This window comes from Camelus ferus, chromosome 2 (genome assembly GCF_009834535.1).
Source record: "Camelus ferus isolate YT-003-E chromosome 2, BCGSAC_Cfer_1.0, whole genome shotgun sequence".
NCBI lineage: Eukaryota > Metazoa > Chordata > Mammalia > Artiodactyla > Camelidae > Camelus > Camelus ferus.
Genome location: NC_045697.1, coordinates 7,165,750 through 7,176,688, shown reverse-complemented (window position 1 = coordinate 7,176,688; position 10,939 = coordinate 7,165,750).

Below are 10,939 nucleotides of genomic sequence, written 5' to 3'. Positions count from 1 at the left end.
TTATTAATAAGGTAGATTTGAATTCATGTCTAGTTACTCAGATAGTTCCTTCAAATTAAGCATTAAGCACTCCCCTACTTTTAAATGTAAATAATAATGTAACACTTTAGTAATATCTTGAATCTTGGACATCTTAAATGAATTAAATTTACTGAATCAATTTTCTCATCAACAGCAGACTCTGGAAGGTTGGGGACATGCCCTGACTATACTGTAAAGTTCTTTCTGGGGAGGAGACCCATTCTCTGCTCATCTCTGAGTGAAGGTGAGTGGAGAGAGTCCTACAAGAAGGGATATCAACACAGGCAAAGGCAAGGAGGTGGGGAAATCTGGAAACACAGGGTTTGTGAAGGTCAGAGAGTGGTCATAGGAATTATTGTGATGCAAATTTCTTTGGAGGGGCAGGTTATCTTCCATCATTCCCAGCTTTTTAAGAAGTGCAACAGCCGTGGTGTTTTCCAGTGAGGCAGAATCACTGTTCTTTGTCATCAGCGGTCTTAATCTTGCAAAAGAATAAAGTTAGTGAAAGATACATTTGAGTGAATATCAGCCTCCTTCCTTTACACTAGAATTAAGAACCAAGAGTCCTGGGAGGGAGGAAGGGAGAGGGCTGAGTGCAAGGGCCACGAGTTCCTGCCCCACGTAGGTGCCCAGGAATGTTGCTGTCATATCTGTTCCCAGCTCCAAACCACCTCTGGAGTCCTGCTAGGAGGGTTCCTTCTGAATGGGGTTTTGTGTATGTAAACCATCAAATTTACCACTTGCTCTTTTTTTATTTTTCAGTGTAATTAGAATGATAAGTATATTAAGTAAATTTTCTCCAAACATTTAAATATAAAATTGTGCAACTCATAAATCAAAATTGAAACTTCGCAAATCCTCTTATACATTCAATCTAAAAAAATGATAAAAATTTGATTTACAAACCAAAAACAGACTCGCAGACATAGAAAACAAACTATGGTTACCGAAAGGGAAAGGGCAGAGAGGGATAAATTAGGAATTTGAGGTTAACAGACACACATGACTATGTATAAAATAGATGAACAACAAAGACCTACTGGATAGCACAGGGAGCTGTATTCAATTTCTTGTAATAACAGAGAATGAAAAAATAATCTGAAAATAAAATATACTTATGTATGTGTATATATAACTGAATCACTTTGCTGTATACCTGAAACTTACATTGTAAATCGACTATACTTCAATAAATTTTTTGTAAGTGATAAAAAAGTTGATTATAAATCTTATTCAAATGCTCTATCTCAATAAAAGCATAAGCCTACAGTGACACATTTCCTTAAGTGCTTTAACACCTTAAAAAATACATTCACAAACATGTAATATTCACAAAACATCATAATGCTTATAAAATGTATTGTTATATTCATACTCAACCTGTGAGAAAATTAGTGATCCGGTAGGTTTAGTTAATTTCTCCATTAATCACATACTTATATATACTTTAATGTATCTTTCCAGGTTACAGTGAGCTATTGAACATAAAACAAAAAGACTGTGATTGATCAGCTGGGATTGTTGAAGTATCAGTGAATTGACCACACCCAGGGCCATAGTTTGAACTCCTGAAGTGAGTCAAACCCTAGCACATATTCCTCAGCAAGACTGATTCAGTGTGTCCATGAGTGTTCACAGCCACCTCTTTTCCTGCGTTGGGTGTCTCTGCTCTTTGCCATCATTATGTCTGTGTCATGGGATGTGTTATGAGCTGACTCATATGCCCCCAAAGTTCATATTTTGAAGTCCTAACCCCCAGTACCTCAAAGTGAAACCATATTTGGAGACAGTGTCTTTAGAGAGGTAATTTAATTAAAGCAAGGCCCTTTATGAGTGGGCCATAACCTGACTTGTGTCCTTACAGGAAGAATAAATTGGGATACAGACACATACAGAGGAAGACAGGTATGAACACACAGAGAGAGGACAACCACCTCTATGCCAAGTAGACAGGCCTGGGACAGATTCTTCCCTTGTGGCCTCCAGAAGGGACCGGCCCTGCTGACACCTTCATCTTGGACTTCCAGCCTCCAGAAGTGAGAGACAGGAAGTTTCTGTTTAAGCCAGTCTGTGGTACTTCGTTCCAGAAGCCCTAACAAACTAGTACAGGATGTTGAGCCTCAAATTAAAGTTTCACTCAACTTACAGGTTTTGCATCTCAGTAAAATTAGTTGAGTCATCCAGACCCTTCATTTTGTAGGAGATGAGAGGCTGAGTGGACCTCTCAGGACTTCATCTTGAATTTGGGCCAGTCTATCATGTGTCCACCCACTGGAATGCTTTCCACTTAGTTTTTGTCCATAATCTCTTGAGCCGAACAGCCTTTGCTGCTCTAGGTATAATTTATCTTTCCTAAGGGGAAAAAAATGCATATTACTTATACAAACGTACTTGGGAAAACAAAATGTCACTGTCATATATGTCAATAGTTCTCTACCAATCTTAGTCAATTTAAAAATTTCATTCACCTTTCTTTTGTATTATAATTATCATCTTATACATTTTAATGAACTTATTTCATCTTTGAATGTCATAGCTTCCTTACAGACTCAATTCATTCCAATTAGCGAGAGTTACTATTCTCGTTTGATGCTTCAATTGTTATAACTTGGCAAGTAGGAGTTTCTTAGCACTATCTCCTTTGTCCTTGCGATTTGACCCTCGACAATTTTTTAAAGTTTCTTTGTCTTCCGGCATTCATTGTAGCTCAAAGCCCATCCTAATTTTTCTCCATCTTGAGACATGGGATCAGTTGACCTCCAGGGAGTCCTGCTTCTCCCTAGCCTCCCCAGCTCAAGAACCACCTAGTGTTGCAGGATGACGTGGGTGCTGAGTATCCATGACCTGACCATGCTTTCCACACAAGTGCCGAGGGACAGGAAGACACCACTGCTGGACCACCCTGGGGACAGGACTGAGAACATGTATTTCTTATCAAGATCATGAGGTTCACAGTCAATCTCTAATTTAACATTAAGATCAATAAGTTATAAAAATATTAATGAGTTACTTGATTTCCACTTCAATATGCCTAACTTAAATTTTAACCCATCACTCCAATCGTAATCATGTTTCCTTTTTTACTTACTTTTTATGTCTCATCGACCACTGCTTTGCAATCACTTTACTGACTCTAAAGAACCCAGAGCATCTCATAAATTGCCTCTATTTATCCTCCCTCACTGTCAGGATAGACACAAAGCAATCCAGCCCCTTTCACACGTGTTGTGAGCACATTCAGGTCCCATAAGGTGATATTTCACAGGCTTAAGGCCTAATTTTCTAAGAATGTAATTTACTGGTGGAATGACCTTTACCCACTCTCTTCCCCTCTCTGGACCTCACTAACTCATCTATAATGTATTTTTTTAATACTAAAAAAGAAAAAGAAAAGGCCAGGTCTTAAATTCTTTGATTCAGGAATACATCCGGTCCAGTATCAAATCTGCTTCATTAACTAAAAGATCTTTACAGAATGAAGATGGAAGGAAGGATGGGAGCTGACAGCTCTCCCAGTCTGTAAAACCAAACGCTGAAGGCCACTTAGCTACTCTTGCCAGATGTGAACCTGCAGCTTAAAAGGGTTAACCTGTGCGAAAGCATTTTATAAATTTAAAAACCATGCGTAAATCGTCTGCATTTTTATTACGAATTACCAATCACGATAATGATTGAGTTCTTTCAGGCATGGAGCTGTGAAAGGGCTCACCTGGGTGTCAGCAGCAAAGTCCTTGCAAGGTCCCCATATCCTGGATTTCCAATTCAGTGCCCTCTCCACCAGATTATGCAGCATTTCAACTAAGAAAATGAATTCCATGGATGAGAAGCAGTCATTCACCCACGGGCCAGACTCTCATCGTTCCCTGCACACCTGTCGGGAAGAGATCCAACCGAAAGGCCCTACTTACCTGAGATAAAGGCCAGTCCGCTAAGGACGGTGACGCCAGGTGTTTGCCCCGAGCAGTGCCACACGCCAGCCCCATTTAGGTTGTAAGGCAGCAAGCTTCCTGGCCTATTTTACTCATTCCAGTTCCCAAGGATAACACTCCAGACTCTGAATCAGAGGCACACTTTTGTTTCCATCCCAATATAACCCAAGACAGAAGGCGCATGAAACAGCCGTTTAATTAGAGTATGCAAATCACTGTGCTCCCATTTCTCTCTTCTGTGGTAACATTTGTGACTTATTTACAGGAGAGAACACAGCTCAGAGAAGGGGGCGCGATCAAAGGAAAACAAAGGAAGCAGTCCGCACTCCTCCACGTCTGCAGATGGTGAGGGATGAAGGGCCGCATGTTTGCTGCCTCAATTCCCATCACGTGACCTCATCCTATACGTCCAGCTTGTGAGATGACTTTGGTTGAGCCATGTCTCCTTGGCCAGGCTGAAAAGTGAAGATCATGCATTGTACACGAGACATGATTTGCGTACTTTTATTTTTCATAGACATACACTGAAGTATCCTTTTTGATGTGCAATTTTTAGAGATTAGACAAATGCCTTGAGTAGTGGAACCACCGCCAAGATCTGGAGACAGAGCAGCTCCATCAACACACAGCTGCTGCCCTTTGTATTCAGATGCTCCTGCTGCCCTGAGGCCCAGTGACCATCCTCAGTTCTTCATCCTTATGGTTCTGCCTTTTACACAATGTCGTACAAACGGGAATCCGGCTTCCTTCACTTGCATGATGTGTAATATATTTTAGATTTACCTATGTTGTCATGTCATTTGGGATTCTCATGGCCTGGTTGCATTCTGTTGTGTGGATACACCAGTGTTTGTTCATTTATTCATCAGTTAAAGCCATTTGGGTTGTTTCCAGGTTCTGGGGGTTACCAGTGAAACTGCTATGAACCTTTGCATATAGGTTTTTGTATAACGTAAGTTTTCACTTCCTTGAGTAAATAGCTGGGGGTAGGATTGCTGAATCACAGAGTGAGTGTGCATTTAACTTTCCAAGAAATTACCAAACTGTTTTCCAAAGTGATTTTGCTATTTTGCTTCCCCACCAGCAATGTACGAGATTCCGAGTTAGTCTGCAACCTTACCAACCCTTAGCGTCGTCAGGTACTGACAGGAGCAGTGATAGTAGCAGTGCTATTAGCATAGCAATTCAGAGAGGTGTGTGGCAGCATCTCGTTGTGGTTTTCATTCGCATTTTCTTCATGACTAATGATGTTGGCCGTCTACTCATGTGCTTACTTGCCGTAATAAATGTTCTTCGGTGAAATGTACACAGAAACCCTTCACCTGACTTTCAAATGTTGTTTCCTTGTTCCTGAGTTCAATAAATTATTTTTACACTTACAATTTTTTATTAACTAAGAAAGAGCTAAATGGCCAGGATTATTATAGACAGGATTTGAATCAATGGTAGCAACAGACAGCTGGATGTTAAGAAGTCCAAATATCCACAATTCTAGAACAGTGCTTCTCAAAGCTCAGTGCACAGGTAAATCGCCTGGACATCTTGTTGAAAAATGCAGATTCCGACTCAGGAGGTCTGGGGTGGAGCCTGAGAACTGCTGTTTCTAATAAGCATCCAGGAGATGCTAAGGCAGCTTGTGTCTGCATCACATTTGATTAACAAGAGTCTGATAGGTTCTGTTTAAATTTCCTTTTCTAACCCCAAAGCTGAGAAACACTCATCATGTAATTTAGTCTTCCTTTTCTTCTGGAAGAAAATGAAACATGAAATTAACAAATACCTTAAAATAATTGCATCTCTTCTCTAGAACACACCACATACTGTTAGAACTTGAATGAGTATGTCACAGTCTCTGGAACAGGTATCTGTCCAAAATTATGTTGTCTTTTTGTTTTTTTTTTTCAATTTTATTACTAAAGGCCATAAAGAGATCTCCCCATGGAAGTCATTCTAATGAAGAAATAGTTATAAGTGTTCCTTATTGGGATCAATTTTTTTTTGACCCTAAAATACTTTGATGTAGTCACTGGTTGAAGTAAAACTTTCTGTGTGTGTGTGTATGTGTGTGTGTGTGTGTGTGTGTGTGTGTGTGTGTGTTTTCCCCTATTACCAGTGAGATAGGAGTGGGTGAATAGTGCCCCGATATCCAAGGACCTCATCTATAAACCTCATAAACACAGAGTAGGAGTTAGTGTAGGTACAATCTAAACGCTACTTGATATTGCATTGGATATAAAATAAATTGACAGTAGAAAAACCCTTTGATGCCTGGGATTTCTTGTTTAAAAAGAATCAGAATCCAACTAGCCCAGAGAAGGAAAGCATCTCTGAGCTTGGAAAACGCAAACCCTTGTTGTCAAGGGGATTGCACGTACTTCAGAGAGTAACCAAGATGAACCGTTGAGGTTTGGGGAGAAAATATTAGAACCTCTTCTTCCATTCATTTTTAAACTTAGGAGGATAAGAAAACCACATCTGACCAATGTTGACTGTATCAATGGGCACATTGATCTTCATTTCATCTCCGTGCACAGCAGAGAGACAAGGTGGGTTGGACCCAAAAGCCAACAAAGTGTCAAATAGAGACAGGAGTGGATGGGATCCCTTCAGTAACCAAAGAAGGTGTGAATGGGAGGTGATTGTAACATTTCGAGTTTAATCAGGGGAGGAAAAATAATCAAAGTAAACTGAGAAGGAGGCAAAAAGAGAAGCTTGTTCTCAGGAGAAAATGGTGTTTCAGAAAGTAGTAGACAAAGTGTCAAGAGAGACTGATTAAATTAACTACTGTATATATAAAAAAAAGATTTATTCTGTACAGCACAGGGAACTATATTCAGTATCTTGTAGTAATCTGTAATAAAAAAGAATCTGAATACGAATATATGTATGTATGTGCATGTTGAAACATTATACTGTAACCAGAAATTGACACACTGTAACTGACTATACTTTGGTTTAAAAAAAAAAAAAAGAAGACTGATTAACAACATTAAATGTTGCTGGAGTAAAATGAGGGTAGAACATGCCTACTGGATTTGGTTCCAGAGATGGATGTCACTGGTCATCTCAGCAAGAGGGTGGCCATCCCAGAAGACCCCAATGCAAAGTGCAGCACACAGAGCGCATGCCCAAGGAAGGACATTTCCTTGTTGTTGCTGACGAAAGTCTGTTAGATTTTGGTGTAAAGAAATACATGCATGTTCTGGGTAAAAGTTGGGGGAATTCAAGAAATGCAAGAGGTGACAAACAAAACCTTTTTTTAAAATAATCACCCATAAACCTATCATCTAAAGGCAAGCCCTGTGATAATGTTGTCTGATAATGTTCCTGTGTTTTCTCCCTTAGTAGGTTTTGTTCCTTTAATATCCTCCATATAATTATGATCAGATTTTATGCACTGATTTTTTTCAGTTCACTTTTTAACAAACTTTAAATGTTTTGTAAGCATAGTATCCCATAAAGTGTGCATACCACATAGATATTCATCCTTACTTAGATTGTTTCCAATTTGAAGGCTGTTCCAAATAAAGCTGAAATGAGCATCTTTCTGTATAAGCCTTGTCTCCAATTATTTAATTTTTTTTTTTAAACAGAGGAACATCCACAGGGAAATTTCTAGGTTAAAGATTAGGAGCACTCTCAAACTCTAAGGAGCTATTTTTAAAATTAATATAAATGTGCTGTGGAATGACAAAAAGGACCCCAAATCAACCACAAAACAAGATAATAAATTCCTGCTAGTTTTAATTCAGCAACTTCCATGAACATGATTCCCAATCTTCTTTCTCACAATTCAGAGTATTGCCTTTCTACCTTTACCTCCAAGGATATAGAGCTTTTCTGATACTGAGCAGAAGAACAATGCTGCCAGTGAAAGGAGACGGAGGTGGGTGCGGGGAGAGAGAGGCACTGGAGGGAAGGGTTAGGAAGCAAAGGGAAGAGAAGGCCATTTGCTACCATGAATTTCAAGAAAGACTTGGAGTCTCATGTAACTTATGTTTTCTCCAAATATCTGCATTGTCAAAAGCCAGAGGATCAGCAGAGCAGACACTCACCGGTTTCAGCTTCTGTGACAACCAGCCTCCCCTGTCTCCCACCCCCTGTCTCCCACGTGGGAAACCCCGGTTAGCTGAAGTCATGATGAGAAGCAGCCGCCTCTCACTAGAGAAGGAAAAGCAACACAGGTCTCGCCTTGTCTTGGGTCGGCAGGAGGCTGGCTCGTGGACTGGGCTCGGCAAGTTGGTACCAGTTCCGGGGTTTGGATCTTGAGAGAACGATGTGGTAGTGTGGGGACAGAGGTCGCTGTCACCACCGCGGCAGCCAGAGCAGGCAGCCCGCACCCCTTCAGTGACCTGTGCGGCCGTCTCTGGTGGCCAGCTCTCCCTGGCGGTGACCTGTTTCTACATCTGCTTTCCCGGCCTCTTGTTAGTTTCTTGTACCCTGACAGCCCTTCAACAACCGCCCCCTTCACCTAAGTTGCCGCAAGTCAGGCTTGGTGCTTGTGAGGATGTCTCTGCCTGAGCCCAGTGGGCAGGGCCAGGCTGCGTGTAGGATTTTGGACTTTATCTTTACAACAATGGGAAACAACTAATGCGCAAAATTTCTTTCAGCACGGGACCCATTATCCAGGGAGGATGGAGGCCTGGAGAGTGAAAAAGAGTGGGAATCAGAACAAAGGACACACCGCAGTGGATGCTGCCGGATGGCAGGGAGCAGGAAGAAGGCTGCTGAGCATGGCTGAGGCACCGGGAGCAAGGACATTCTCACCTTCACATCATGCAGAGGCTCAGGACTTCAGGGAAGTAAAGACAAGGGACACAGAGGCTGCAACTGTACCTGCCCAGGGAATTCCAGGGACAAATGCGGATGCCAGGACAGACATTTTATGCAGCTCCTATGCAGACTCCACTGCTGTGTTTTTTCCACTTCAAGCGGCCAAAAAGAATGAACAACTTGATGACAGTCTGTTCCTCCGACGGCTCCTGACCCCTCAACGCTCATCTCCAACATGTCAGATGACAAGAGTCCACCCAGCGTGCAGCCACCACCCCACCTTCAAGAAGAGTGTCAGAAATTCCACTGATAAGATTCAGCTGCAACTCTGGTTGAAAACGTAGCTTCCCGGCTGCTGCCTCCAGTGACTGTGATTCTGAGGGTCGGGGTGAGAGCTGAGAACGAGTTTTTTAGACATGTTTTACCATAGGATTTGTCATCATGGAGGTTTGAGAAACACCACTGTAAAGTCTCTTCCCTGATAAAGGTAAGAAATAGACGCCTAGTAGGGATTTCCCTAGACATTGGGGGTGTCATCACAGAAAAAGGTGGTTTGAAGGCCTCAGATAGTGGTTCTAGGTACTGAACACACCAGCATCTCCTGGAGGGCTTGTGATGGACAGATATACGTTGCTGATCCCACTCCCAGAGTTTCTGATTCAGAAGGTCTTGGGTGGGGTCTGAGAATTTGAATTTGTAACCAGTTCTCAGGTGACGCTGGATCCACCATTCCTGGACCACCCTTGCAGAACGGCTGACCTAGAAGGAGCACGATGTCCACAGGTGTTCATACTACAGATCAGGCCGTGGTAACTATCGCTCACCAACCCACCAAAAGGGAGCCCCTCTCCCAATCAACAGCCCCTCAGAAAAGGACAGGAGACCCTCAGGCCACAACTGCCTGCCCTAGGGCACCAGGGACCATGATTCCGCCTCCCCCCATGATACGTCAGACAATAAAACCTAGACTCCGCAGAGCGGCCACCAGGTAGACTCAGAGAGGCCACTCAAATCCTAAACCTCCTTGCACTGAATAAAGAGGAAAGTAAGCTGTTGGAAGGAGGGCCTGTACGGAGGGTCTCTGTGACACAGCGTGGGGAGACCCACGCAGAGGCAAAGCAAGGAAACTGACTTAAAAGCACCCAGGACCTGGGCCACCTCCCTTAGTGTGTCAGGGAGAGGACAGCTGAGATGCACGGGAGGTTGTGCTGAAACTGTCAGGGGCGGGGACTGGGGAGAGTTGCCAGAGCCAGGCCAGAGCTTCCAGCCTGACGCAGCCATGCTCTGGTGGGACGTCGCTGCACACGTAGCATTGGGCCATGGAACCCAGTGAGTGCGATCTACCTTTGGAAGGATTTGTGAATGGCGGACAACGCAATGCTCTAGATGCTTCTCATGAAACATCTGCCTTAATATTCACACTAACCCCAATGAGCAGGTACTATTAATATTGCTGTTTACAGATTAAGAAAATCAGGCCCAGAAAAGCCAAGTATGCTGACAGAAGCTACAGGCTGAGCACTTTACTGGAGCCACATCAAATTCAGGTCATGTGACTGCAGAGACTACAGGCTTAACATCAATGTGCCACTATTTCTCCTTAACAGACTGCATATGTCATGATTATCTGCCACCATCAAGTCACTATTTTAGCCACCTTGGGTGGGGGCCAGAGGAGGGTGATATTATATTAAAAATGCACTTTCCCTGACTTGAGAAAGATTGTCATCTAGCAGGATGGGCAGACCCACTTAGAGCTAACCAGGTGGATTACAAGCACAGACATCCGTGTCCAGGTGAAGGCGACGGGGATTTGGAAGAGAGAACTGATGGGGTGGATGGGAAATCTTGGAGACTTGGTAATAGAAGTGGCCTTTAATCTGGGCTCTAAATGGATTGTAGGCAAAGAACAAAACAACAACAACAACAAAACAACAAAAAATACAGTCTTCCACGGTGGGCGCTTGAAAGAGGGTATCTTGGAGGAAGAAGCACCTGATTCTGAGACTCTGACCTCATTTTTCAGATTCTCCTTTGCTTCAGCATCCCTCTCTGGCTCCTGCTATCACCATCCTGCTAGGCCTCAGAGGGTAGTAATCTTCTTCAGATACTCTGGCCCAGACAGAAAAGACCTTTCCATTAACTCCCCACTGTACAGCTGAGGCTGGGCTAGAAATAAAAATAATGAAAATCAATAGGCCTTTTACTAAATGCTC